Consider the following 7753-nt stretch of genomic DNA (forward strand, 5'->3'; position numbering starts at 1 on the left):
GTGGGCACTATGGGAAGATGAGTGTCCCATTCTCTGTGTGGCAAGAAGGAGACAGCCTTGGCAGAAAGGAAGCTAAGCAGGTCTCTCCAAACAGCCAAAGACTTTCCTGAGCCCCAGACAATTAAGTGGACATGTCCAGGAAGCAAATGGATGGGCAGGTCTGAGGTCAGAAGAGTGGCCTGGGTACAGGGACAAATTTTGAAGTTATCGATGCCACAAGATTGAGTAGAAACAGAGAGAAAAGGTCTAAAGTCTGAGTCTCACCTTTAAATACTGGGGCCATTTAGACTAGGGACAGTTCCTTCAAGTAGAACCAAATGTACTTCTCTGTCAACATAGCCAGCGCTGGGACCAAAGGTGGGCTGATCCCTGCAGAGGTAGGAATATCTATTAATATTATGGGACCAATCTTTGGTAACAATAATCAAAATATTATTTTAATTAGAGGTGGCTCTGTTCGTGGCTCTACAGCACTCTGTAGCATTAGGCGCCATGTGCTCCAATTCCTGGCTTACTTATCCACCTCCCCACCTAGACTGTGAGCTTCTTGTGGAGAAGGACTGCATCATGTTCCACAGCATGTGGACTAGTGCCCAGCAAGGAACACGTGCTCAGTATAAAGGTTTACAGAGAAACAACAGAAATAGATTCCTAGATAGAGAATATACGCTGGAGACATTCATAGTAGAGACACACAGATATCACCTCATTTTAACTTCCTCTCCCAAACACGTCAGTCAGAGGGATTCCAACATTAGGAGAAGTGCCTCACACTCGTGATGGCACTAAGACCAAGCTCCGAGAGACCCAGGTCACAGCTCCTACCTTTGCTTCTGCTTCAGCCCAAGTACTTGCACCCAAGCCATTTGCATTCACACAGCTGAAGCTGTGAGGCAGTCTAGCCTCTGAGCTTAAAGGTTAGCAGATGCCAGCCACCAAGTGGCCCCAGCCAGCCTTCAGCAGTGAGGTCCCGTTTATAGGAGGATTTTGGTCAGCCAGCCTTGGTGGAGCCCAGGCTGCCCTGGAGATTTGTCCTGTGTTAACCCCCGGTACATGTGGTGGGTTTTCACTGTGATTTCCAGGGGTACATTGTTTCTCATAAGAGAGGACTGACTGTGCACATGTGTGTATACGCTGTCAAACCTCTGACATATACACCTGCACACACACACCACACATACCACACACCATCTATCTGCGATCTCACAGAAGAGTCCCTGACTCTCCCTTGACTGCAGAGGAAAGGTGTCAAGGCTTCAGAAGCTCAGTCTGTCTCCATCCTAGTCTCCATGGAAACCCTGAAACCAGACAGGACTAGGCCAAGCTGAGTTATTTGTCTCCTAAATAAGGAGCTACATCAGAGACCAGCCCCTGGGGCTATGAGTTAATAAGACAAGAACTTTTTAAATAGACATACACAACACTTCTCCACCTTTAAATACTAGGGCCATGTAGACTAGGGACAGTTTCTTCACATAGAACCAAATGTACTTCTCTGTCAACACAGCCAGCGCTGGGACCAAATATGAGCTGATGCCTGCAGAGGTAGGACTATCTATTAATATTATAGGGCCACTCTTTGGTAATAAATAAAAATAAAATAATCATAGCTATGACTAGTTGAGCACTTCCTGTGTGCCAGGCATTGGGCAAAAGGCTCTACCTAAAATTATCCTCTGTAATCTACATAAAATATTAATCTTTCTTTCTGTAAATATCCCCAGATTCCCAAATCCACTCATTTCCTCCCTCTGCTGAGAGTTCCTTGTGGTCCAGATGTTCTGGGGCTGCTGCTTTGGGCTTCTCTGCCCTGCGCCCATTTGCCCTTCTTCTGGTAACTGCACTTTTACTTTCTTCTGGAAAGTTCTTCCCCACTCACTGGGTGGTATCGTTTGGGAGCCGACTCCATCCCTGCTCCACGGCTGGATGTATGGCCAAGGTCTGGATGACTGGCACCTTCGTTGGTCATGGTCATACTATTTCACAGCTGAACAGTTGGCCCAAGTCAATCCTGTGAAAAGCAACACCAGGATCTTTGTAGATAATATTTATAAATAGGCCTTGTGTTATACCAGAGCCAGTAAGCTAGTAGGGTGTAAGTTTGGAATTCCTAGGAACTTACTTAACTGTTGCTCTATAACAAGCTACCCCAAAACTTAGTGGCTTAAAGCAACAACTCCATTATTAACTTCCATGCCTTTGTGGCTTGGTTGGGATCAGCTGGGAAGTTCATCTGCTACATGTGATGAGGGTTGGGCTGCAGCCATGCTGGGGCTCTCCTGGGCTGGAGCATCCAGATGGCAGTTGATGCAGGCTGTTGGCTGGGAGCTCAGGTGGGGCTGCTGACAGGAGATTCTCTGTTCTCTATGCAGCCTCCCCATGTGGCTTAGGCTCCATAGTTTGGCCAATGAGTCCAAGACCAAGCATTCCAAAAGGTCAAGTCCCAGTGTGCAAGCAGTTACCATGCCTCTGCTTGTCAATTCAAGAGCATATATAAATACAATCATACAGTATGTAATTTTGGGATTGGCCTTTTCACTCACACAGTGACCTTGAGGTCCACCCAGGTTGCTGTGCGTATCAATAGTTCATTCCTTTTTATTACTGAGTAGTATTCTACGGTTTGGATGGACCACAATTTTGTTATCCATTCACTTCTTAATGAACATATTGGTTCTTTTCAGTTTGGGGATATTATAAACAAAATTTCTCTGAATATTCATTCCCATACACCTCTTTGTAGTAACATACCTTTCCATTTATCCTGGCTAAACACCCATGAGTAGAATTGCTGGATTATTTAGTAGGTTTATATTTAACTTGTCCACTGACCTCTCTTGAGATTTCCCCATTAAGGGAACTCTTGATACTTTTCTTCCCTTCCCCTTCCATTTTTTAACTTGTTAAAAAATGACCAAACTGTTTTCCAAAGTGGTGTGCCATTTCACATTCCCACCAGCAGGAGATGAAAAGTCTTGCTCCTCTACACCTCCCCAATACTTACTTGGTATGGTAAAGTTTAAAAAAAAATTATAGTCATTCTCATAGCTGTTTTGCAGCATCTCAGTTGGTTTTAATTTGTATTTTCCTAAGGATTAATGATGTTGATTATATTTTCATGGGCTTATTTGCCTTCCATATGGTACAGCTTGTTCAAATGTTTCCCCATTCTTTAATTGGGCTCTTTGTTTTCTTATTGTTGAATTTTGAGAGTTCTATGAATTTTTTAAAATATATATAAGCTGTATCCTTTGCAAAGATTTTCTCCCAGGAATAGATTATAGATGTAAATGTAAACCCTAAAACCATAAGACTTCTAGAAGAAAACAGAGGAGAAAATGTTTGGGACTTCAGGTTGGGTAAACACTGCTTAGCTGCAAAACCAAAGGCATGATTCATTAAACAACAAGTTGATAAACTGAACTTCATCAAAATTAAAAAGTGTTTTTCAGAGGACAATTTTAAGAAAACAGAAATTTGACACTATTTTTATTTCATTTTATAGATGAATATATTGAGTTGTATAAAGATTGAGAGATTTGCTTAACTTACCTAGGAAATGAGCCTCCAGGCTTGGGTCTGGGTCTGAATCATTCCAAATTACATGTTTTTAGTTATTTTCTGGTGTTTCTTGGAAATATACAAAGGCTTCCATTTCTTTAGAAAATGAGAGCAGCTCTGGAAGGTACTTCCCAGTAACTCAGAGAGGGCAAAACACTAGGAAAAGTTTCCAAAATCCAAAAAGAGAAGACACATTTTTAAGGGGTGAAAAAAAACACCACCCATACATACCACTTAAATACTCAGAAAAACTTCATCAATACACTCAATATTGTATCATCAGGGCGCCAGCTGTTTTCTCTGCTACTTGAGAGGCTGAGGCAGGGGGATTGCTTGAGGCTAGGAGTTTGAGTCCAGCCTGAGCAGCAGAGCAAGACCCTGTCTCTATTTTTCTAACCCTTAAAAATAATAACCCCTTCAGTCCCTTAGGAGGAAATGGTGAGGTCCACTTTAGAGAAATGGTTTCCAGCCAAGCCTTCCAAAGGGGTGTCTTCCTTATAGTCACCGAGGCCTCCTCCACTGTGTTTGCTGTGGAAAATGACCAAAGCTCTAAGCCTGGCTCATGAAGAATTGCCAGGAAAGACTTGGTTGGATAAAGTTAGCTGACTCCCTCTGGCACCCACAGCAAGGTCCCCTGGAGGAGGAATCCACCTCTCTGCCCCTCCCTGACTTTACTTCTAATTCCTCAGCACAAAGTTGGGTCTCATTGTGGGTGCAGAGTCCACTCTGAGGCTCCGAGGTTACCTTCTAGGGTTGGCCAGGTTGGCCCCTGGGGATGTGGGCCAGGATTAAGAAACAAATCTGAGTGCTCCCCACACAGTCCTCTCCACTCAGCTCCTGTACAGAAGAAACAAGGTTGAGATAAGTGCCAAAGGCGATTCTGAAAGGGGAAGGAGGGCACAGATGGGGTGTTTGGTGGAGGAAGCTGGTGGAAGGGGAAGGGAAGAAAAGTATCAAGAGTTCCCTTAACGGAGAAATCTCAAGAGAGGTCAGCGGACAAACCCAAGTGCAATAGGGGTAAAGTATGTGAGGAGCCACTGTTAATAAGTTCCTGCCTTTGTGTACATGGCATTTTCATCAGGATTACACCAGTCCTGGAGAACTTTCTGTAGATATACCTTTCTCAGAGAAGAATTCGCAGCAATTAAGAAGTGTTTTGCATGTCAGATATTTGATAAACATTATGATATTTAATCTTTTAACAACACTGAAATGTTGGTGTTATTATTCCCATTTAAAAGATGAAAGCACTTAAGCTCATAGAGGTTAGGATCTCAGGCTTAACGAAGTATAAAATCCAGACTCAAATTCAACCATTCCTCCGTACCTAAGGGATGTTTCTGCCCTGAAGCGTGACGAAAGTCACTGGTATAAATGGAAGGCTCCCAGGGCCATGCAGACACAGCCCTAATTCACACGGAAAGAAGACAGCCCTGAGTGAGTGGGAGCCCACAGAAGACAGGCTGACAGGACAGAGGATGCAATGGGGTGGCTGAGAGTGGGTGAGCCACTTCCACAGGAAAAGGGAAACAGGAATTTGGGAGCATATCATAGAGTGTCTAGGTCTCTGGTCATGCTGCCTGACACGAAGGGTGGGTGACTCGGAGCTTTCGCTCTGGGGCTCACTGCCTCAAGTGCTGCAAGCCAGCCTCAGGCATGAAGTGTTCTCTGGTGGTTCAGGAAGAGTCAGGCTCTCCTGCTTGGTGGAGTTAGGTCCATGTGCTCCTGGGAAGTCCAGTCCAGCATGCTGACACCTTGGATGTCCACTTCCCAGACTCCCTGGTCTTGGCTCTTTGTTGAAAATAAACAAGCACCCAGACTATCATCTGTCACCAAAGACTGCCAGAATCTCAGGCTCCTGTAGGGACCAGCTGGCTCCAAATCAGAGATAACACCAGACCTCCCTGCCCTGGAATATCTGACTCCTGCGTTCCTGAACATGGCCAAGACATTTCCATAGGGATCACGAAAAGCTGTTTCTAGTGCCTAAACCTGAATCTTTGATCATATTCAGGGTCAGGCAATAAGAAGAGAAGTCATCACATGATCAGAGGAGGACAGAATGACCTACCTTGTCATTCATGCCTATGCTTTTATCCTTCACTAGATCCTCAAGAAAAGTCTTCCATCAGATCCTCCTGTGCCCCAACCCAGAACAAGAGTCATCTTGATATTGCAGAGTACAGTTTTACACAAATGTTCTTAATGAAAAAAGAAACCCCACTGCCTGAGTTTTGGTGGCAGAAGTGTGCTATTACATGTTCAAGGGCTTCTTCTCCTCTTCTCATTTTCTCAGACACAAACTGAGGAAGGACACTCAACCAGCAACGCAAAGGCTCATGAAGAGATTGATGGGATTTGGAAAACATAAGCAAATAATGTGCATCTGTGAGCTGAAGCCATAAGCATGATCAAAATCAAAGAAACATGTCAGCTGAGCTTGGTCCCTCGCATCCAGCCAGCAGTCCCCAAGTCCCGGCTGCCCATTCCCCTCAATGCGGCATTTCCTTTAAGGCCATGAAATGTCAAAGGGGGAATTGATTTTCCCCAGGTTATAAGGGGGCCAGCAGAGATAAAATAGGGTGGACTGTCTGCTGACAGGTGCTGCTCTTGTGTACCCAATATGGGGTCATTCAATTTTGGAGAGTGTAGTGAACTTAGGGGATCAGTTCAGAGATCCCCCCACATAACAGGGTATAGCATGGGGTGTATCCATCAGGGCAGGAGACAAATTCCCCTGTGGTACTAATAAAATTTTATGAATCAGACTCAAATACTTAGTGCTTAAAGGGAACACAGAAGCCCGGTTATGTAAGGTAGTTTTATCTAGATCACTTATAGTAACGTGATGCAGCAACGACCAGATCACGTTGTCCCTGCTCCCAGTCAAGTGTGCTGTCAGTGAAACACACACTCATTTGACTGCATGGTACCAGTGACACAGCAGTCAACAAGACAGCAAGAATCCCTGACTCCACAGAGCCGTGTGCTGCTTTTGCAGCCCAGCAATCACCTTTGTCTGGGAGCAACCCTCTGATGCTCCTTTGTAGAAGCACCCTCTTTCCCATTCTCCACCCATGTTCTTAGGATGGGTAACTTCCTTTCACCAGCCCTGAGGGATAGCACGTGACCCTGGCCTGGCCGCTTGGAAAATTGCAATCTCTGTGCTAAAGAAACTGGGTAAGAGATGGGTATACTATCCACATTTGGAGAATCCCCGGTCAACCCAAAGTCTTTCTTGGAATTACTGAAATGAAGTGGTTTCCTCTCTGGGTCTTTTTAGATGGTAGGATGAAAGTTTAATGCTGCTAAGACTTATCTCTAATGCTATGTTTTGAGAATTCGTTCAGTATGAAGCAACTTCTAAGGAAACCAGAGACAAGATGTAAATAGAGGTTTCCAATGACCTCATCTATGCCCAGATCCATCCATGCCTTGATGTCCGCATACCCCTTGAAGTTTCTGTTGCCTTAACCAATGAATTCCCTTGTATCTTAAGCCTGTTTCAGTTGCTTTTCTGTAGCTTCCAACTGAAAGAGCCCTAACCTCCATAATGAGAATGACCCAGGGTACTCCCCTTCAGATGGAGCCTCCTTCGGCAAAGTCAAGGAACAAGTCAAACCCCTCCCACCTGTGGTACCCAGTTTTCCACTTATACTTAGACCACCCCCAGCTTTAGTTCCCACCTCTCCATTCCCCCATAACCAGTGCTATTTCTCCTCCCACACTGGCCCTCACTGGAATCCTAACAGTTCAGGTCCTTCTACTTTGCCAGATGTCCCTGCCTCTGTCCCTTTCCCTTAGAATGATTTTTGGTGCCAGATACCACAACTCTGGGAAAGGCCTCCCTGCTACTCCCTTCCCAGACCTCAGGGGACCCCCTTCCCAACCAGCCCCACTGTCAGGAGAGGAAAGCCAGGTAGAAGCAACAGTCTCTTATGGAACCTTTCTGGGATAAAAAGGCAAAAAAAATTAAATTAAAAATTCCAATAAATGCACAATACAACTTTTCCTATTGTGAATTGGTAAACAGTGAGGGTTACCAAAAAAAAAGGGTAACATAAAACATTCTTTATTTGAATTGCTTTAAGATGAATGTGACTTGTTCTCCCAAGAGTTAATCTTTAAAAAGTGATCTTTGTAATCTAATCTCTTAGAGCTCGTCATTTCTTAAAATGACAGCATTTGGGGG

At 44.5% G+C, this 7753-nt stretch overlaps 1 long non-coding RNA gene across 1 annotated transcript; it reads right to left on the bottom strand.

The window, feature by feature from the left end:
- Positions 1 to 264: 264 nt before the first annotated feature.
- On the bottom strand, positions 265 to 6446 carry LOC118146422 (uncharacterized). Its single transcript, XR_004732225.3, has 4 exons — positions 4306 to 6446; positions 3553 to 3717; positions 1880 to 2011; positions 265 to 369 (listed from the first exon to the last, which is right to left on the bottom strand). It is a non-coding gene; the product is annotated as an uncharacterized LOC118146422 (long non-coding RNA).
- Between the last annotated feature and the right edge of the window lie 1307 nt (positions 6447 to 7753).

This window comes from Callithrix jacchus, chromosome 12 (genome assembly GCF_049354715.1).
Source record: "Callithrix jacchus isolate 240 chromosome 12, calJac240_pri, whole genome shotgun sequence".
Taxonomy (NCBI): Eukaryota; Metazoa; Chordata; class Mammalia; order Primates; family Cebidae; genus Callithrix; species Callithrix jacchus.